The 23,479-nt window shown below is 38.2% G+C and overlaps 1 protein-coding gene across 1 annotated transcript in view; it reads right to left on the reverse strand.

Moving 5' to 3' along the window:
- Ush2a (usherin) overlaps positions 1–23,479 on the reverse strand; it is a 697,985-nt gene that overhangs the window by 602,403 nt on the left and 72,103 nt on the right. The gene's annotated exons all lie outside the window — the stretch shown is intronic.

The raw sequence follows: 23,479 nt of genomic DNA on the forward strand, positions 1-23,479 counted from the left end.
TCAGAATATTTGCCCTGCCAGTGGGAAAGCTTCCTGTTCTCATATCTCACCCATTCTAGATCAAACTCTAGAATGTTGATTCCAACTAACACAAATGCTCATCCAGAAAGCCTCAAAGCAAAAACAAAACAGCAATGCAGACGAATATAAGATCTGTTGCTCATGGATATTGAGTCACCCATATATTGCAGAAGAGCACAAATTCAGTCTCAAAATATTATCATCCCCTAAGAATTCTTATGAGGTTATCAGGTTCAAAGACCACAATGCCATCATAGAGTACTTTCATCCTTAGGTAAATATTAGCCTTTACAGACACAAACACTTATGAGGGCAGCTAAGCTCAAGAGATTTGGAACTATAAGGAAGGGAAAGGAAAGTAAGGGGATGGGCAACAGGTCAGAAGGTGAAAGTGCCTGCCATGTTTGCTTCTCAGAAACCATGTTGAAAGTTTCATGCACTGGCATGCAGCTGTAATCCCTACTTGGGGCCAACTAGCCTGGAATATGCATAGCAGCAGAAACATGAGGAGACAGCTGCCTTATCAAGGTGGAAACCAACTCAGAAAAGCTGTCCTTTGACCTCCACATATTTCTCTTTGGCATATATACATTCAGTCAGAGGTACTTCAGAATCACACCACACACACACACACACACACACACACACACACACACACACACACACCAGAAAAGAAAAAATTAAGGAAAGAAAGCAAAACAAACAAACACAGTTATAGTTTGAATCTGAAATGTCCCCTACAGATTCACATTTTGAGTCATCGGTCCCCAGCTGCTGGTGCTAATTGAGGGCATGTGGACCTTTACCAGGTGGAGCCCTGCTGAAAGAAGTACGCATGGTGGATGGGCCTTTGCAAGTTTACCTGGCTCTATTCTTTGCTGGCTTTCTGCTTCCTGGTCCACAGTGATGTGGACAGACTCCTCCACACATACCATCGCCATAGCCTGAGCTGTTCTTCATGCCCTCCCCATCATGAATGACTGAAACAAAGAAACTCTGAAACACAGTAAATTCTTTCTCCCTTAAGTTGACTCTGCCTGGTATTGTGGTCACAACACAAAAAATAACTAATACAACTACCACCTCTGAATCTTTGTTCTGTGTTTAATAAAAAAGGAAAACATCAGGCTGGAGTTTGGATCATGAAGACCCCAGAATAGAATGGGATCTAATACATAACATCAATTCAGTAACTGAGTATTGGTTGAAAAATTAAATTCTAACCACTGGCTAATTTAAAAAATGCCATTTTACTAAAAGTTCATTTTCTGAAAAGTCATTTTTCAACAATGTCTTAATAATAATTTTCAAGAAAGTTTCTTTCTTTTTTTTGTGCTACTGTTCCTTGGAAGACGTTTGGAGAAAACTAGTCAGAGGAAAGTTGTTAGGTGAATAAAAGACGGACAGTAGAGGCCAGAGAGATGGCTCAGCAGTAATGTGTACTAGCTGTGTTTCCAGAGGACCTAGGTACAATTTCCAGCACCCATATGGCAGCTCACAACCACCTGTAACCATCTAGTTCTAGAAGATCTGATGCCCTTTTCTGGCTTCTGTGGATACCAGCCATGCACATGGATCATAGACATATATGTAGACAAAACAACCATCAACAAATAACCAAATCATGGGCATCCAGAATAAACTCTTGTATCTATCCAAGAAAGTTAAGGGAGATTCTGAGAAGATCACAAGATCAGGGGTGTTATGAGAAAAGCATAAAAATCATGAGTCTATACCTGAATATATGTATCTACACTTGAGCACATACATTTCTGCTGTTTATTTGAAGACAGAGCCCAGACGTAGATCACCACTTGCTCAGCATGCACAAGGCCTGGTTCAATCCCCAGCACCACCAAAAATAAAATTGAACAAACTACACTGTTTGGGTGCAATGCTGATATTTAAATGATATACATCCCAGAAAATGGTTGAGAATATGTGAATATTATTCATAAACATCAGTATTTTCAGTTGATAAACTGAGATAAATTTTGTTGAGTTGCTTTTGGCCATGATATTTATCACAGCAACAGAAAAGCAAATTAGAACACAATGGTACAAGGAAGAATATTCTGGATTTAGAAATAAAAGAAAAATGGGAGGGATGCATGTGGGTACCTCTAAGTCCTGTATGCTTACATGATATTTTTGGGAAAAGAATGGAGCTAAGGATTTCATTTTTCATGTTATTAATTCTCCTTGAGAGGAAGGAGGTCATACTGCCTGCCTAAAACAAACGAAGCTGGACTCATCTCCTATCTGCCCTTTTACCTACCCCCACCCACCCACAGTTCTTATCCGGACATCCTTCCTACTCCATATTACAGTCCCAAAGATTAAATTCTGAATGCTCTTTAACTCTTTAACACTCAATCCTAAGACTTTACACTTGATATTTCAAGAATTCCTTCCTTACCCAGTTCTTATCTCAGCTTTGAATTATGTCCCCTAGAAAATATCCTGAGGCCACCACAGTGCTATAAGTTCCTGTAACACTTTGATGTGTTCCTTTCATTCTGTTACAGGTACCTACTTACTTCTTTATCTATCCTATGACACTTGAAGTACATTAAATAAACTTCCTCAGCAAGATAAAGTATTTGTTTTCATTCATTGGTGTGTCCACAGTTCATCGCCATATTCCTGTCAGCTGGTAAATTATCCAATGATGTTCAATAATGAAGGAAATAAAATAAAAGGGATGCAGGGAGTGAGGGAGATGGTTCTGAAGTGAACTTAGGGAGAGGGATGAAGATGTGTATTGGTTTCCACGGCAATAGGCCAGAAGGATGACTAGAAATGATAGACTCCTTATGGTGTATTTTCATGGTGACTTTGTACTGGCACAGGTATGCAAGATGGGTGAGTGAAAAAAAATATTTGCACATCCCAATATTTTGAAATGTCAAGTGACTGGTGGTACCCAGCACTGACAGTTGCACATCAAAACAAGGGAAATATAAGGTTAAGGCTCCTACACAAAGGAGGAGAGATGATGTGTACATGTGGATAGGGTCATAGGAAAGTGAATCAAGGAACAAATGATAAACTGTACAACAAAGAACAAAAAAAGTCCAAGAACTGACTGTGTCCTTGAGGCCGATGAACTGTGCGGTGGAAATGAAAAAACAAGATATTTGAAATAATGTCAAATTTACTGAAGCCTTTTCTAGAAGCACATAAAGTGTCCCCAGTGTTCCTTCGGGCAGTTTGCTGACTGATGCTGCCCCAGCAGAGTTTTCATATTCAAAGCCTGAGTGTCCATCAAGAAAGACTCTGAGGCCGGGCGGTGGTGGCGCACGCCTTTAATCCCAGCACTCGGGAGGCAGAGCCAGGCGGATCTCTGTGAGTTCAAGGCCAGCCTGGGCTACCAAGTGAGTCCCAGGAAAGGCACAAAGCTACACAGAGAAACCCTGTCTCAAAAAACCAAAAAAAAAAAAAAAAAAAAAAGAAAGACTCTGTTCTGGGCAAAACTGTGTCCCCACAAAGTTGTAACTCCTCACACTTGAGGATGTCACTTTACTTGTACATAGTGTCTTTGCAGAGGTAATCAAGTGAGGTGTCACTAAAGAAGGCCCATGTTGAAGATGTCATTTATAAGGTAAGGAAACAGTCCAGACACACAGGACCAAAGGCATGTGAGGAAAACACATGCAGTGCTGAAATCAGAAACAAACACAATTCAGAGACAAGGGAGCCTTCACTCCTAGTTTTCAGATTGAATAGAGTCCTATATAAACTTAGCATTGTTCTTGTCGGGTCCTGAACTCAAAGGAAACAAATTTCTATTGTATAAGCCACCCACACTGTTAATTTAGCCACATGAAATTTACAAAGTCATACAAAATTAGTAACACTAATTTATATAACATGTTGCCCATGTGACTCAACATCTTTCCTCGGTATAAAAATATTGTGTACAATGTTTATATAGGAGTACAGAGGGAAATGTTTTGAATCAAGCAACCAGACCAGAACAAACAGTGGATGTGGTAGGTTGAATGAAAATGTCCCCCATAGGTTCATATATTTGAATATCTGGTCCCAAGTCTGTGATACTATTTGAGGACATAATGGAAACTTCAGGAGCTCAAGCTTTCTAGAGGAAGTATGTCGTTGGGGTTGGGCTTTGAGGTGTTACAATTTGATTCCATGTCCTGTTCTCACTCTTTGCTTCCTGATTGCAGCTGAGATATGATCGCTCAGCTTCTTGTTCCTTTCATTGGAAGCCATGCCTCCCTGCCATGATGGACTCTTGTTCCTCTGAAAGCACAAGCCAAAATATCAGTTGTTTATAAATTAGTTGTGATCATGTTGCTTCATCACAGCAACAGATACAGTGAGCAATTTTTCATGACATTGGAAAGGTATGCTGTCAAGGAAATGCAACCCAAATTACAGATATTTGGATCTTGTCAGAGTCTTCACTGTAGTTTTGAATATCAGATTGATTTCATTTATTTTCATCTATTTTATTCATCTACAAATATTTAGTTGTAATATATTGTGTACCGGTCACTTTTGTTGCAGCCAAAGATGTATCAGTCAACTAAAGATTCAACAGTCAAGAAATATACATCCTTGCTTTTATGGAGCTTGTGTTAAAATAGATACATAAATATAGTAAATAGTAAACATGTATTTTTATATATGTATATGTATATATACATAATAAGTACTATTGATAATAAAAAAATTTAGAGTAGGAATGAGAACAGTATTGGGATAGTGTGTTCAAAAGGAGATCTCATTAAGAATATAGCACCAGTTGGAGGGCGATTAATTGGTCTGGGCATCTAGAAGTAATATGTTCCGAGGGCAACCCAGGGAGAAAGGCTCCTAAAGCATGTGCTTAGCATGTCAGAAGACCTACAAGGAGCCAGTATCATGGATCAGAGTCAGGGAGGGAGAGGCATTCAGAAGGGTGAGTGAGACTAGCAACTGGCTGACGAGCTAGAGCTATGAATTGTTAAAAGCTTTATAGCATGTTGTAAGGATCTGGGTTTTATTCTGAATGAAATGAGAGACCTCTGGAGGGTTGGGAGTAGATGAGTGATAGGATCTCAGGTTCATTCAAAAGTGTTGAGATTTAGAACTCAGGGGACCATGTTCAGAAGCAGAGAGGCCAGAGGGGGCTACTGCAGTCATCCAAGAGGAAAAAGATGGCCGTCAGAGAGGGTGTTAGGAGTGGAGGCCTCCCCAGCAAGGCTGATAAATTAGAATCCACTTCCTATATCTTAATAATAGTTAAAGGCAAGCTCTGCTGCAGAGGGACAATGAAATCCATTTTATCATCTATAAAATAAAAGGGCTGGGTTTTATAACCTTTAAAAATCATTTGAGTTTTACACTTTGGAGTCTGTGATAGGACAGTCGTCTCCACTGCCTCAGAATTCATAGTAGGGCATTTTGTGAAAGAATTAGAGAAAGTTTTGAAAAGACCCAAAGTGAATGTGCATTATCCATCCCAAGCAGAGGAGTTATGATTGTGAGAGAGGAGGTCATACAGGATTTCAAGGACATAGTCTCAGGAACAGACTTTAATAATCCCTTTGCTAGTTGCCAATTTTTAACAGATATTTGTAGGGAAAAACATGCCATAAAGAGCTCTCTTTTAAAAATATCTATATGCGAAAGACATGTCCAAATTATATAAATTGATCAAGGGCAGAGATATGACTCATGCAGGAAAGACCTCAGAGCTGTTCAGTGAGGATATAAAAACAGAAAGAAGATCTGCCTTGTGAGTGAGATGTTGGAGCAAATCATCACATGGGTCAGGGTGAAAGCAGGGTCAGGGCTGAGGGGATGGCTCAGTGGGAACAGTGCTGGAGGGTCTTACCCATATAACAAAGCTATATGTGGCTATAAGCACCTGTAACCCAGCACTGTAAGGGGCAGAGATGGAGGCTTGATGCCTGGGAGCCTAGTTCAAGGTTCAGGGAGAGACCCTGCCACAAAGGGGAGTAAGGTGAGGTGGCAGAGCAGAACATGGATGTCCTCCTTGGCCCTCTGCATATGAATCAACTGCACCCTGACATAGGCATGTAGAAGCAAATGCTCACATACCTACACAAGAAGATGTTAGCAATGGTGCTGAAGAATAAGCATAGAACACCAGTCCTAAAGAAGACAATAAATTGCCTCTGTTTCATAGATAGCATAATTTCTATCTTGAAAAACCCAAGGGAACATACACAAAAGCCACTAAAACTAGTATATAAAGTTATCATACCAATTCAACACATAAAAGTTTATTTTTTTAAAGATGCATCCATGCTATTTGGAAATTTTTAGTCCATTTATAATGGCAAATAAAACATGAAATACTATTGATCAGTGGCTGTGAGTAAAACCACCAGATGTGGATAAAAAATTACCAAGATGTCATCAGGCATGGCAGAGTGCTGTGGTTTAAATAAGAATACCCCCCCCAATAGGTTCGTTCACATATTCAAATGCTTTGTTATCAAGGAATGACACTACTTGAGAGGGATTAGAAGGTGTGGTCTTGTTGGAGAAAGTGTGCCACTAGGGGTAGGCTTTGAGGTTTCAAAAGCCCAAGTTAGTCCCAGAGTGACTGCCTACAGATCTGTGTGTAGAAGATTCAGCTACCTCTCCAGCACCATGTCTGCCTGAGTGCCATCATGCTTCTCTCCATGATGGTAATGGACTAAACCTCTAAACCTATAAGCCAGCCCCAATTTCATGCGTTCTCTTGTAAGAGTTTCCATGGTCATGGTGTCATTTCGCAGCAACAAAACACTGACTAGAACACAGAGTAATGGTGGAAATTCTCTCCACCCCAAAGCAATACTTAGACAGTACTCCCAGTAGCTGCCAAGACAGTGCTTTCAGAATTTGGGAAATACACCAGATTTTGAGCGATGTTTGGAGGTTATGTTTTTAAATGGATGAATATTTGTAAAAATATTAAGTTCTGTCACAATTTGACCATTCCTACATTCATTCTCTTCTCTGAAACTTACAGTCTTGTAGATGGAAGCAGTAAAATGTTTACAATCTGAATTAAAACCAGCAGCTAGAGAGCCACCGGAAGAATCAGAATGGGGTTGGAGCTTTCCAGAAGACTTCCTAGAAAACTGTCATAATTCAGTGTATCTGGAAGTAGCCTAAAGAGTCCCTCCTTTGAGGTCTGGATGGACACTTTATCCTCCTAGTGGGAGGAGCCTTTTTCAGAGTATGTTGTTTGAAAACAGTGAGTGGTAACTGCTTAAGTTTGCAGTGCCCCAGGCGGCTTTATCAGTGAGAAAAACCAGAACCATATGAATAATTTAGAAAATGCTGTGCTCACAGGGAGCATTTACAGCTCCGATAATTGCTTCGGGGGTCTTTGAAATATACTAAGTTTGACAACTACAAGTTGGACAAAGAAAATACTCAAATTATGAAAGTCAGAAATGAAAGATGATATGTTACTACTGACATCATAAACACGAAATTGTAAAGCCTATAAATAAATGTATGACTAAGACTAGATGCTCATGACAAACGGGACAAATTCCTAGAAAGACATCAAGTATCAAACCCATGTCAAGAAGGAAAGATAATATGAGTAGGTACAGAAGGAGGAAAGAGACAAGAGGAAAATGAAAATTCTCACAAAGAAAACCCTGAGACTCAAGCCTTCCTTGAAAAATTCTACTGAAGATTGCAATGGATTTCAAACAATTTAACAGAAATGCTCTCCAAATACATTTTGTGAAGCCAGTGTGGCCCTATTGCCCAAATCAGAAAAGATATCACAAGAGTTATAGGTTTTATAGAAAAGAAAATGTTTCCAAAAGATTCTAATGTGTTAAATTTGTCTGATAAAGCTGAATATACATCATATATATGTATGATGAGAAAAGGTAGACATATTTTAAGGATGAGAAGCTGGGTCAGTGTATGAAAAGTCATATATGACATTGACCCAACAATGGGCAGAAATGACATGATCCATTCCATGGAATCAACACCCAACTCCAACATTGGTTCAAGATTATAAAACCAAAATCAAGCACTTTAAAAGAAGATAATATTTTAGGTCATTAGTCACTTCTAAAATTTTAACAGTTCATATAATAATTAAGGATGAAGGGTTAAATTTTGTCTATCTATGGTTACAACATGCTTACACTTTTTTTTAAAGCTATGTCCATCTACATTTATGGAGGTTTTAATCTGAGTAATTAAATAAAAGAAAAATGTTTCTATATTGAAAAAAGTACTCTGTATATATAGAAAAATTCTAAAAAATATATTTAAATATATTAGAACAAATAAAAGACCCAATTGGTATGATGAGAAATCAATATGTAAGAAATGAAGTTTATTATCTACATAGTATGAGAGAGACCTGGAAATTAAGTGAGATGAACTACATTTTTACAAAGTTGCAAAGACAATTAAAGAGAAAAATAATAATCTTTGAATGGTCCTGGGACTGTTAAATTGTATTTCAAATATGAAAACTCCTTAACCTGAATCATCCACCTCATACATAAGTTCAGCTGCATGAAAATAGTAATGCTAATTTTTAAGCTATAACACAATCTGGAACAAATCATAGGGAAATAATATAGCCTTCATGTAGGCAAGAATTTCTCAGACATAACAACAAAGGAACAATCATACATGGAGAAATAGTTGTAGCATTAGATTAGATTTCCTGAGGAAATTCTCATGAACGGATAAAGATTTACTTAGAAATAAGGTGGCAGTTTAAGGAACCTAGGTGCCCAATATCCATGAAATGTCTTTAACATCCAGTATCAAGAAAGAGAAAGGAGAAATATCAGAATAAATGGGTGCCCATCAATGATCTTAGAATACATACTAGAGTATTCATTAAAGTTTAACATTTTGTGGGAATTATTATTTTTACTATGTACTGATATTAATAACGGCAATAATTTTAATCCTCTTGTATACTCTCATAAGACATTAATGTTACCCTCAGTCTATAGATGAAGAAACTCTTCCTTACAAAGGAAATTCCCTTGGTGAAATATGTTATAAGTTATATCAGGGAATGTTCTTAAACACAGAAACTGTTTTTCTTAAGACAGAAAAACTACAGTAGTATGAAAATATCAGACATTAACACATTAGATCAATCATATTTTGAAATTTCATATACAAATGCAAAACCCTAAGAAACCAGCAATAAACACTAAATCCTTAAAGAGACACCAAGATGGTCTTTTTTAGTGGGAAATTTGGAAGACTGTCCACAAAACTAATAGCAGTCTGAAGATCCCTGTTCTTCTATTTCTTTTCATTACTGCTTCCTGAGTTCTTGGCTGGGTTTGATGGCTCACAGATATGCTGCTGGAACTGGGGAGGTAGAGGCAGGAAGATTGCTATGAACTTACGTCCTGCCTGGCCTGCATAATAAATTCTAGGCCAGCTTTGGTTACAGAATGAAACCTTGTCTAAAAAAATTTAAATAAAAAATTTATATTCCACAATCATGAAAAGTAAAAGATAAGAGAAATAAAATGCAGCAAACATATTATTTGTAAATTATGATTTTCTACATAGAAGATCCATATAACTCTAGAATCAAAATATTAGAGTTAATAAAAGTTATAAAATGGTAATAGCAATAAGAACGACATATAAAAACCCATAATATATCTTTATATAAGCAACACACAAGAACAGTGCCAGAAAAGATACTATTTACAAAAGCACTAAAACATTAAGGCATTAAGGCATATATGGATAAACAAGACATATGGATAGCTTTTGTGCAAAAACTTACCAAAGCACACCCAAGAACACTAAATGGGGATGCAGAAGGAGGAGGGGATAATGTCTCAAAAGTTAGAGCATGTGCTGATTTTACAAGGAGCCCAGGTATGTCCCCAACATTCATGTTGGGTGGTTTCCAACAGCCTGTAACTCCAGCTCCAGGAGATCCCACTTCTTCTTCCACAAGCACTACACAGACACAGACACACACATGCCCACGAGCACACACACACACACACACACACACACACACACACCACACACACAGGCACCACACACATAGACACACACACACAGAATTGAAAATAAAAATAAATACTTTTTAAAAAGGAAATCCAAATAGAACCATGTACCATGATCAGAGATGCAGATATTCAAGATAAGAGCAATATAAGTCTTTCATATACTTTAATATAATTTTAATTAAATTTTAATGAAATTCCCATTAGGTAATTTTCTTGAAAGGGAATCCTAAAATGCATTTGGGGAAACAATACCTAATAATTATTGTTTGAAGACTGGAAGAAAGATCAGAACAAGAACATACTCTGAGACATCAACACACAATCAAATGTCCCACTTTTTGACAAGAAGTTGATTAATTTGACCTCTGAAACAAACAGGAAGTACACAGTCATAAAACTAGAGTGGCAGATCAAGGTGACTTTCCAATCAGGAAGAAATTCATGGATATTCAACAAAAATCAAAGGGGAAAATATGTACCAATAAAATCACTTAAAATTCAATCTCTATATCACACATAGCACAGAAATTAACTTCATGGAAAAAAAAAACCCAATAGACAATACTTATTATGCCAGGATATGAAAGTTTCTAAAACAAGATACAAATATATGAAGCAGTGGTGGCTGGCCCAGGGATAGCCGAGATGGTAGAGTGGAAGCAGCCAGCGATTTCCAGCTGTTCCCCAGCTGGAACTGAAACCAGACAGAAAACAGCTTCTTAGCTATGGCTGGGAAATTGTAGTAATGGCCTGAGACTTGGACAGAACCAGAGAAAAAGAGGCAAGAAAAATGCAGAAGTCCAGGAGAGGTGGCTCAGCCGTCCTACAGTGGGGGAGGGGTGGGCAGGGGCAAGAGAAGGGAGAGAAGCAAAGATGCAGTCAGCAAAACGAGGAAAATCAGACAGACAGCGGCAAGCGGTCTGATCTAGTCTGACCTCAGGGTGCCAGGCATGCGAGCATGCGAAAAGAGTTCTGTGTTCCTCGAACAAAAGGCAGACGTGTAGTGCCATGATGGGGAGCCATCTTGGAAGGTCACATGAAAGCTTGCTGCTTTGGGAAGCCTAAGTCCCCTTATTTCCTTTCCCCTGCAAGGCAGATGCATGTATCCTCTCATTGTCCTGCTAACTAGGCCCCTAGCAGCTCGGTGAGGCCCCTGAAGGAAGCTCATTGAAAACAAGTCCAGGAGCTGGGGAGATGGCTCAGTCCACAAAACACTTGCCACACAAATATGAGGAGCTGAGTTTGATTCCCATGTCTGTAAAAACAATAGGCACACCACACAGGTGCACTGGTGCACACTAAGTGCAAGTCTTTAATCCCAGCACTCAGGAAGCAGAGGCAGGTGGATCTCCGTGAGTTTGAAGTCAGCCTCATCTACAGAGCACTTTCCAGAACAGCCAAGGCTACCCAGAGAAACCCCATCTCAAAAAACCAAAAACCAATAAAACAAAACAAAACAACAACAACAAAATAAACAAACCAAAAACCACCAGCCATGGTGATGTGTTGAGATGGCAGAAAGAGGTAGCTCTCGTGGGTTTAGTAATCAGCCAGCACAGCCCAATCTACTATAGCCCCAGGTCCCTATCTCAAAGCTACAGGACCACAGCAGTTGAGGAATGACAGCTAAGGTTGACCTTCTACCTTGGCATTCACACATACAGGTGTATATGCACGGCTTAGCATCCGAGAGAGCATGTGACACACACACACATACATACATACATACATACATACACACACACACACACACACACACACACACACACACACAAAGTGAAAGGAAAAGAAAAATACGTGAACTATATGATATGGTAAAGTTTGAACTGGAGACTCTTAAGGTTTTTGTTTTTCGTTTTTGGTAGTTCTTTGGGAATTTGATATGAGGTATTTTGATCATATTTACTCTCTCCCTCCAACTCCTGCAGATCTGTTCCTCCCTCCCTCATCTGAGTGCTCCAGGTCATCAACCTTGTCTGCAAGCCCAGAACTGACGTAAGGCTTTTTACTCAGGGTTTGTGAAATTCTAACTGACTAAACTTCAACGATTCCTGTGGTCTTCCTCAGACTCCATCTCATTATTCATCTTGTTCATTACTCTGTTTTCTTAACTCCATTCAGTTGTTTTCCCCTGTTTTCTTGGAATGTACCAATCTTTATAAAAGTCATCCTTTAGAATTCCTTTTCTAGTATATAAGCCTGTCACTTTCTATTGCTGTATCTTCTGTCTGTCTGTCTCTGCATCCCTATCTCTCTCTGTCTCTCTCAGTCTCTCTCTCTCTCCCTCATTTTCCCTTACTCTCTTCTTTTTGGCTTGGCAGGCAGCTGAGAACTACCTAACTTCAGGACAGTGCTCAGCCTCTTCTTTCTCACTGCTCTTGAGAGGCAGAGATGTAGTCAACCCCAATCTGTCTGATTCTAAGTCTTACACCTCATAATTAATTATTTGGGAAATCATAATTTTTTTATACAAAGATTTAAATGTCTGAAGAAGAACTGTTTTTCCAAATACCACATGCCCTGCATGAAATGTTAACATGTAAAAGTCCCAAGACTACATTCTATACTATGAAAATCTGGTCTCTAAGAACCAAAATCTGGTTACGTTCACAGACCATATACCATGAAGTGCTTACATTTCTCATTCTCACCCAAAAGTTTAAAATACTTTAAATATGTATAGTATAGCTTACTAAGAGTAACTATCACCAGCACAATTAAGCAATGTGAATGTTGGTCACTTAAATTCTCCTCAGAGAGGAGCATTGTTAGCATCTTGAATAAGCTTTGGCAAATATCTATTTAGACATTTAAATATCTGTGCTTCAAAGAAGTGTGGGTGAGAGGTTATTCCGCACATCCCTGCCTCTCTCGAGGGACAAAACATGCAGCCCTTGCGTGACTATACACAAGATATGCTTCTTTCCTCACAGTGCTGTTCACTTCTCCATTTGAGAATGGGTTGTGTTTGTTTAATCAGTTTCCTTTCAAATGCTTTAGCTATTCCAACAGCTTCCTGAACTCTACAGTGAACATTTTTGAGACTAGATTCAAGCCATTGTCAAATTAATTTCTTAATACTCAAAAGATATTTTTTTAGTTAAGTAACATTCACAGTTTAACTTTTGGTAGTTTGCCAGGTTACCCAACTCTTTCCCACAATAGTATAATCTCGTTTTTTTTTCCCTTTCATTCTTTGCCAAACAATAAAATGATAAACATTGAATAAATTTTAAATTCCCAGTTAATTAGTCAGATATCTCAATGCTTTCATGTTTGTTGACATATAACCATGCCAGTGAGTCTCACATTACAAGATTATAAAATGTTTGCCTTTACTTACTCTACTAGCTCATGATTACATTGTAACATAAATTCTAAGTGGTATTATTAATAAAAAACCCAGAGCTAGATACTGGGGTAAATGCTAAAAGATCAGAGAAGCAGAGAAAGCCCCAGCCACACCTCTTATCTCACCAACTACTCAGCCTGAAAGAGCCCTCAGCTGATAGGCCTCTAGCCAAATAAGCTTCCTCAGCCAAAAAGCCTGTAGTTTCTGTCTCCTCACACTTTATATACCTTTCTCCACCTACCCATATCATTTCCTGTCTCAGCCTCTCTAGTGCTGGGATTAAAGATGTGTGACTCTCAAGTATTGGGGTTAAAGGTGTGTGCCACCATTGCCTGGCTGTTTCTCTCCCAGACTGAGTCAATCTCATGTAGTCCAGGGTAGCTCTGAACTCACAGAGATCCAGATGGATCTCTGCCTCCCAAGTGCTAGGATTAAAGGTGTGTGCCACCACTGCCTGGCCTCTATATTTAATCTAATGGTTTATTCTGTCCTCTAATCTTCATGAAAGCTTATTAGGGTATACAATATATTACATTTCCCCTTTTTGTCTAAAATAATAAAAGGTAATAACTAATACAAGAAAAACTATGTACAATAAGTATATAGAATCAAGAATTACATTAACAATGTCCAGTCTATAAACATTTGACAAATTCAGAGAAAATATTCCATTATTTATCCTATTTTGGTGAGTTCAAAGTGTTGTACCTAATTCACTTTCTATCCTAACTTTGTATTACCAACACCAAAATATCTTTTGATGTCTTTCAAATTTATACACTTTATACCTCTTTAATAAGTTTTTTTCTGAATTTGTTAACAAGAAAAACTATAATTATCTAGTCTTCAACTCCCTCAGAGACTCAAGGAGGAAATAATACTAACTGAATAAGCAGGAAGTGCAGGCAAGTGACTTCCAAAAAATGTGAGAAATGACAGAAGCAGCTGGCTGCCTGGACAGTCACCCAAGGTTCCTCTGCAACATTGAGGCATCCATCTTTGGCCTATAGGCCTAGCATACATGACAGATTCATCTGTGAAGCAGGATTTTCTAAAGAGATTTCCTACCTTGTCTTTGCAAATTTTGGCAGTCCTTTCTTTTGTGTCCTGCTTGTTCATTTGGACAGAATTCTGTCAGCAGTTGAGGCACAGTTACTTTCTTTCCCATTGGCTAACTTTTGCCACAAAGAAAGTAAACTCCATAAGGAGTTTCTTTGATGCCCATCATCTTCTCTGAAGTAGATTGGTGCTGCCAGGAGCAGATGTGTCTCATTGTCATAAAAGAATCTATGTTATTAAAACATCTTAAAGGTCATATTCTGTAGATATTTGAAGTGTTTGAAGATGATCTGTTTATCTAAAATATATCTCTGTTTGACCTTGAAAACATACCTAACCTGACAATAGGTGCCTAATGACTAACCTGCATTTCTTTATATCCCAATTAGTTAGTAATAATAACTTTCAAGGACTAGAAATTTGTATTATGTTGTTAAATGAACTGTCTAGGTACAATACCTTGAAAAAGATTAGAAAGGTATGCACTGTTTGTTCTAACAAAAATAACCTCAAATTTGTATCAATATACATAATTTGTATATAATATACAAAAACCCAATCCAATGTAAAATATTTAAAACTAGTAGAGTTAAAACTAGTAAAATATTTAAAACTTGCTTCCCTTTTTCTTTTCAGAGTAGATTTAATAATCTACCTGTTTATCCTATCATTTCTATATAATACATTTCTATATCATATCCCCCTTTCTTCTTTTAGAAAGAGATTGGCTATGATCAATAACAATTTTAACCAAGCACTAAACAAAGACAAACATCCATAATCCATTTTTTAGGAATGTGGGTGTAGTTTTCTAGGCTACTTCATGCTTTTTGAGGGCACTGGTAGTCTCATGGGGACACAAAGAAAATTTAGGATTATAGTCAAGTCCTGATTGGAGTAGTCTGTGAGGCTGGATCATCTCAGCTAGCCATTTTGATATTGTCCTGAGCAGTTTATAGTCCAAAGCTGATCTTTGGGTGGCATTTGTCAGCTTAATGGCATTATTATAGTCCATGTGGAATCATCATTGGGGGGTCTCATCATCCTTTGGAGACTTTAGAGATCAATAGGTCAAATTATTTCTTTTCTTGATAGTTTTTTCCAGGTAGTTCTCTCTTTTTCTTTGGATACTTATTTGTCCAAAGGTCTTTAAATTGTTCAAGAAGGTTGTTTTTATTTTTCCTGAAAAGACAAAAAACAAAACTTTTCCCCAACCCTAACTTTGGGGAGTTTCCAAATCTAATCATTATCACTTTTAATTTATGGTTTCTCCTTAAATTTTTGTTTTATTTTCTGAAGCTGTTCTATCATCCAGAGCAGTATGGTTTCTTACAATAGGCATTAGGTTCTTTAATTTCTCTGGGAAGTAGTTTCTTCCATGATGACAGGAAAGGATTGAATGGAATTTGACATGGAGGCCTGTGAGAGGCCACTCAGGGCATTTCCGGACAGCAAATGCAAGGGATTAACTTGTCTGTCCCTTGTTGATCTACATTCATTGGTCCAGTGTCTTGCCTTTGCCACACCTTCTGCATAATCAAGAAGGGACGGGTATTCTATTGGGATTATTCCTGGAGAAAACATTTTTTCTAGGAACATCCTGTTTACAGTTCCTTTTTAGGTGACCTTGTTTACTATAATTAAAACATTTGATATTACTATTTTTCTTCAAACGTCTGGAAATCACCTCTCCTATCCAAGAATCATCATGGTCATGAGATTCAATATTAATTGTATCTTGGATCCATTCCTCCAAGGGTGCTGATCTTGTCTTTAACAGCCTAATTATCCTTTTGCATTGTGCATTAGCATTTTCAAAAGCCAGAGATTCAACTATTATCTGTCTAGCTTCTGAATTTGGTATTAGTCTATTTATTGCTGAAGTCAGTCTTTGTAAGAAATCAGTGAAGGTTTCTTTTGGACCTGTATAACTTTTATAAATGACTCAATTTTCTTTCCTACTTCTTCAATTCTGTCGCAAGCATTCAAGGCTGCCATGTAGCATAAAGTTAGGATGCAATCATCGTATAAAGATTGTCTTTGTATATCAGCATTGCCTTCTCCAAGAAATTGATCTTGGCAAAGTTCAATACCTCTAGCCTACTTGATTGTTCAATGGTCTTAGCCTCATCTTTCTACCAGGTCTTCCACGGTAATGGGGGACCAGCCACCAAAACTGCTATAACCAAATCTCTCCAGTCTTGAGGAATAATTCTATTACAAGTTGACCACAAGTTTAACATCTGCTTTACAAAAGATGAGTGGATGCCATATGAGACTATTGCTTCTTTGAATCTCCTCAAATCTAACATTTGCACAGGAGTACAGTCAGCTTTTACATAGCCTTGAGGATATCTATCACTGAGTAGTTCCTGTAAGGTTACTTGATAGATTAAGGTTGGCTGTTTGAAAGCCTTAGGCTGTTTCTCTGTAACCTTGTAATGCAATGTTGAAATTGGTTCACCTTTAAATTCTTCTGTCTGGGTCTGAATTAACAAGTTTTTCTAAAACTTTTATCTTGGCACTTACATTAACCAACTTTCTTAATGATCAAACAAAAATTATCAAATAAATAATATTTATAATTGACATTACCTCTATCCCATCAACATTAATTATGCTCTCACTTAATTATTTCATCTTCAGACTATTTAGTTTATAGTCAAAGAGAGACCAAATGTCTTCCATTGTAAAACTGTTTCCCATTTTTTAATGTGGAAGAAAACTTTCTTTTAACTAATTCCTGCTTGACTCACCAAATCTACTGACAGTGATGATTTAGATGATGGTGTGGCAGCTGCCCAAGGAGTGGGCCCAGAGAAAGCCAAAACCCATGAGGAGGAGAAATAAGTGAAAGATCCAGCTGTTTGTATGGGGGAAGTGTGTGAAAGTGGCTAACTCCTGTGGCTTTTGGTGCCCAAAAGCCTACGGAGTTTCCTGCAGAGGGGCTGCAACAAAACTTCAGCCAGCGGATTAGGTAGTCTGGAGATTCTAGCCATGTGTAACTCCGGCCTGAGCCAGGGATTGCAAGGCCATAGACAAATGGCTTTTTCATGAGTTTGTGCCCCACAAGTTGGATGCCAGATATTATTTAATTTTTTTTTTTTTTGGTTCTTTTTGAGACAGGGTTTCTCCATGTAGTTTTGGTGCCTGTCCTGGATCTCACTCTGTAGACCAGGCTGGCCTTGAACTCACAGAGATCCATTTGGCTCTGCCTCCTGAGTGCTGGGATTAAAGTTGTGCACCACCACTGCCTGGCTGCTGTTTGAATTCTTAAAGTTCTTATTAATAAAAAACCTGGAGCCTGATTTTGGTGTGAAAGCTGAAAGATCAAAGAAACAGAGCAAGCCACAGGCACACTTCTTACCTCACCAACTCCTCAGCCTGAAAGAGCTTCTGGCTGAAAGGGACACTTCTGCTGAAAAGCCTTTAGTCCCTGTCTCCTCACACCTCATATACCTTTCTCCACCCAGCCATCACTTCCTGGGATTAAAAGCATGTGTGCTTCCCCATACTGGGGTTAAAGGTGTGTGCCACCGCTGTCTGGCCTCTATGTTTAATCTAGTGGCTTGTTCTGTTCTCTGATCTTCAGGTAAATTTTATTAGGGTACACAACATGTCACCACATTACATATTTTCCATTGAATTTTAATCAGTCATTCTTAATACAGCATGGCTGTGAGTTACACACTTCCTATCTCTTACTACGTAACTATTTGTTCTGAAAGTCCAGTTAGACAGCTCTTATCCTGTCTTCCTGGCTCTCTTTCCAATGCCAGAGTTAAAAGTGTGCATTGCACTGCTTACCTCTTTTGTTTGGATTCTGGACATCAAACAGGTCCTCAGACTTGCACAGCAAGCAGTGTAGCAACTAAGCTGTCTCGTGTTTCTGTGTATCATATCCTTTTCCACACCATTTACCTGTCTTCATTCATTCATGAATTCATATACTTTCCCTTTTATTTTCTTACTATGTTATTCTCAAAGCTTTCTCAAAGTTATCATAAGCATAGGACAACTAAAGGAAAGGGGATTTCCTATCTTAGCTGAGGTTAAAATCGTAAGACTATGAAAACATTAAGTTGCACTTCATCTCGAGTGAAGAATATTCAGATGAGATCAGAAGCACCCAAAGCAGTGGATAAAGATGTGAAAGCAACTGGAGTTGGCGTTGGGCCAGTGGTCTTTTCTTCCCTTGCATTCACTTTTATAGATACTCAACAATGATCATTGATACCTTAATGGCCAATAATCCTCTGAAGAAAGAATTGTCCATAAATACATAATGAAGCATCCCTCATCTCATTAACAAACTAAGAATATGTTTATAAATCACTTCTGAAATAGTTCTGGAAAGTTGTGATCCACATGGCTCTGTCATTTTGAATCAAATATTTAGAGAACTGTTATGATTGATGACACCAATAAAAATCACTCCTCATAACTACACATTTGCTACTTTAACTATCTAAGGGTATAGGCCTGCTTGAAGCATGGAGTAAAATCTATGATGAAAAGAAAATATTCCGAGAAAGGAACTGATAGACATTGATTGATATGTGAGGTGGTTTGAATGAAAATGTCCAGAGCTTCTAGCATTTGAATACTTGGTCTCCAGTTGGTGGCACTGTGTAGGGAGGCTTAGGATGCATGTCCTTGTTTAGAGGAAGTGTGTCACTGAAGGCAGGATTTGAGATTAGCACCATTATGAGTTTGTTCTCTCTGTTTCGTGCTTGCAGTTCAAGATGGGAACCCTCAGCTCCCTGCTCCTGCTACCCCACCTTCCTTCACTTTGCCATAATGGACTCAAATTTTCTGCAAGTGTAAGCACAAACAAACTTTCTTCTGTAAGTTTCCTTGCTCATGGCATTTTATCCCAGCAAGAGAGAAGTATCTTACACAATATGGATGGTCTATGGTGTCTATTTTCATACTTAAAAGGCAGCCTGATCAAATCAAGGTACCACATTAACATGCACAGAGCCAAGTCCGATGAAAAGCATTCCTTTTATCTATTAATTTTCTAAATGTGTCCCTGGAACAATTGATGACAAATAGAGACATGACTCAGGAAAACATCTAAGGCAGTCAACATCCATGTGAAAAGTCATTCCCAGCCAGGACCAGAGACCAAAATGCCACTTCTTGACATTACAGGCCCCACTGGACAGGCCTGTGTCTGAGGCAGTCCACGGAGAGCAGAGGATGTCAGTGTGGTGCTGCCAGACAGTTGGTGGAGATGTCTTGCACAGCTGCCCTCTCAGAACAAAGCCATCTTGGATATGGACACAACTATGGTGGACAGTGACTTAATTTTTTGATTAAAAAATGGAACAAGCAAGAGAAATAAAATGATTTATAGAAAGTCCATAGGAACATTCTGTACCTATCTCTTTTCTGATTAGAGAGGTGGCAGGGAGCCTGGCTCATTAGGCAGAAGTAATGAGCCAGTCTACATGCCATCTCTAATTAGAGAAGAGATACAATAGATACCACCATACCTGTAGGCTGATGGAGTAAGGCTAGAAATTAAAAGCAATCTTCCCTTCTCCCAGCTTCTAAATACCCATAATATGAGTGTAAAATATAATAAAAAATAGATATTTGTGAAAAACCATTTTCCATTTCTTGTGTTATAATCATAGGTGAAAAATCCTTTTCCCGAAGTCTAAAAATAAATATCATTTTCAGATTAAAATGGCCTTTTGAAGCATCAATTCAGCATTTAGTGCACTGAAGTAGAACAGAGTCAAGTCATTTCAGCCCTGCAGTGCAAAGTAGACAAATTTATAATGCCAACAAACACTCGTAGAAACACTTATTGTGAGGAAAGTCTATTAGAAACACTAGTGAGGACTGAATATCTAAATAAGGGTCACAAGATTTAAATGTGTTATTAAAACTTTCTGTGTGTAGAATACTGAATTTTTTCAATATGCTAATTATTGAAATCAAGTCTTTAAAAGCACAGACTACTGAATTTACTTTTTCATTTGTTTAGCTTGATCTAAGAGTGTGTACAAACTGAAGTGATATTCTTTCTTTAAATTTAATATGTGTATGCAAAGTATCTTAGTCATCCTCACTGTCCAGGCCCTCCCTCCAGCTCTCCTCTACTCCCCCTACACATCTCACATCTCCCTCCCTCCCTCCCTACCCCTTCATAGGGGTAACCAACTGCTCTCTTGATTAGATTTGAGCATGCTCCACAGGAGGTAATTCATGCCTGGTCTTATAAAATCCATGGCTAGGGAAGCGATAATTCTCTTTGGATGAGAACCTATTGATGATTTGCTAACTCATTTTGTTGTCAAAGTTCCTTCTCAATGTTTCTGTTTATATCATAGATTGGGGCTGCTTTCAGTCTTAGTTGGAGAAGCTTCCAGAAGTAATAGTTAATGCAGAGACTCCTAACTGCTCAGATTGTAAAGACTGAGCCATTATGAGCGCTCATTCATAGGTCATCTATTATCAATGCTTCCTCTCCAACTGTTGACAAAACATCTTGGAAGAGAAAGCAGAAAGAATTATAAGAGGCAGGTGATGGTGGGGTTAGAGCACTATGAAAGCTGACTCTGGGCACTGCAGGGCTACTACATACCTGAGCTCCAGAGGATGTGGTCACCCACAGAAAACATGTAAAAGATCAACAAGAGTTAACATTTCCGGTGGACAAGAGAGAGCTTCATAATGCTCCACCCCTAACTGAGGACTCAGTGGTGGTTGATGCTGCTGAGGAGTAGGGAGTCACGTTTCTTTGAGGATCACTGTCATTTTCTCATCCTCCTGTGGATGAATCCTTTCATGTACAAACAGTCAGCACTAATTAGGCTTACTGGGTTATTTAAAAAAAAAATAAAGGAATAGATTTATATTGATCTTTTTTCTTTTCTTTCCCTATAATAATCATTTTGATCAACCCACTCATTGTTTCAAGAGAAGAAAATGCATATTCAAAGATGCTAATAATTGAAATTACTGGATATGTCAGGGACAGCTCAGGGAAGATTTCCCTGCCCTGTTCCACAGCCCAAGCTAGCTTCAAACTCAGTTGCATAGCCTAGTCTCCCAACAAACATGGGCTCTTCCTATTTCAATGCCTTGATTATGTCCTGCCCTGTCACACCAAACTCTGGTTGTCACTTATCACCTTATCACTCTTTCAATATATAATAAACAATATATTCTAAATGTATATAATCTCATATAGTTCTTCTAATAGCCTTGTATATTGTGCATTAAGCACAAATAATAAATTAAAAATCAGAAACTGAAAAAGACTGAATTTTTTGATCAACAGAGAATACAACTGTTTTGGCCTCATTTTTGTTTGTTGAACACAGAACCTCAGAAATTTAGTCATTGTTTTTAAAGTATTTGGAATAAACCCCAGAAGCGTACGGAAATTTTAAAAAGCACAAATAGTGCAGTGGGGATAGTAACTGGTGTACTAATAAGGGAGGAGGCAGAGAGTAAAACAGGAATGCTGTATGCTTGACTTGGGTTTTCTACAAACCTAAAGCTTTTCTTTTAAAAATACCGACTAAAAATAAATCCCAGTAAACATGCAGAAATAAGCTTAATAAATTAAAGTTTTCCATAAGAAAAACAAACCATTGTTGAGATGAAGAATGTATTCCTGCCATGGGTTAGAATACTTGATGTTATTTACAGCTCCAGTCTCTCACAATTGACCAGATGATTTAAAGCTTTACTTTGAGTTGTATTTATGTGTGCATGTGTGTAGATATAAGTCATGTGTGTGGGTGTAAGTCATGTGTGGGTGGTGTAAGTCACACGTGTGAGTGTGATTCACATGAGTGTAGGTGTAAGTCACATGTGCAGGGGTGTAAGTTACATGTGTGGGTGTAATTCACATGAGTGTAGGTGTAAGTCACATATGTGGGGGGGTGTAAATCACGTGTGTGTGTGGGTGTAAGTCACATATGTGGGGGGGTGTAAATCATATGTGTGTGTGTGGGTGTAAGTCACATATGAAGGGGTATAAGTCATGCATTTGTGGGTGCCTGCAGACGGCAGAGGAGCTACAGGATCTCCTGGAGCTATAGATACAGGTGTTTGTGAGTCACCTATTGTGGGTGCTGGGAAGGAATCCATATGCTCTGGAAGAGCAGGAAGCACTCTTAAGCATGATCCGTATCTCCAGCCCCAAACTTAATGATTTTTATTCCAGTGAAGTTTAAACAAAAACTGAAGAACAATGGTTAATGTTTAAATGAATGGCAATACAATCAGGAAAGAGAAAGAAAGTCAGGAAACTTTCCCAAAAAGACATAAAAATTCAAGCCATAATGACTGAGACTAAGCATTTTGACTCAAGTGTACATGGGTCATGGGAACAAATGACAGAATTCAGAAACCAATCCATTTTAACACATGCAGAATTTTTGCTTATTGTGAAGGTGCTATTGTAGAGTGGTAGAGATGATCAAATGGCTAAAAGAACTCTACTCAATTGTTTCTGTGGGACAAGGTGAAGCTTGGCCACTCTACACCACTGCATCCATCTATGTGTTCTAGATAGAACACAGACGCAAGTGAAAGGCGTAGAATAATGAAGCTCCCAGAATAAAATATAGGAGAGTACATTCTTCACGACATCAAAGTGTGTCAAGGTATGTTAATAAAACACAAAACATGTTAAGTATGAAAGAAGGATCTGTAAATTAGATTATACTAAAATAGGGTAATGCTGTTTGTCAAAGTTTACCATTGAAGATAATGAAACTATGAGCTACATTTTGAAAGATAATTCCTGACAATCATATATCCATTAAAGATTCACATTCAAAATAGTAAAAAAAATTCTACAAATTAATAAGAAAAAGACAAAGTATCTGATCAAAAATTGGCCCCAAAATCCATCCTAAGTATGTACTTCATAGAAAAGCATATTTACATGGCAAACAGGTGCATGAAAAATTCTCAGTGTCATTAATCATCAGAAAATGCACCTCAGGTCATTTGGCAGTATCAGGGCAATGGTGTTGGTAAGGATATGGGTATGTCCCAATAC

Source organism: Peromyscus eremicus, chromosome 15, assembly GCF_949786415.1.
Source record: "Peromyscus eremicus chromosome 15, PerEre_H2_v1, whole genome shotgun sequence".
In the NCBI taxonomy this organism is placed as follows: Eukaryota; Metazoa; Chordata; class Mammalia; order Rodentia; family Cricetidae; genus Peromyscus; species Peromyscus eremicus.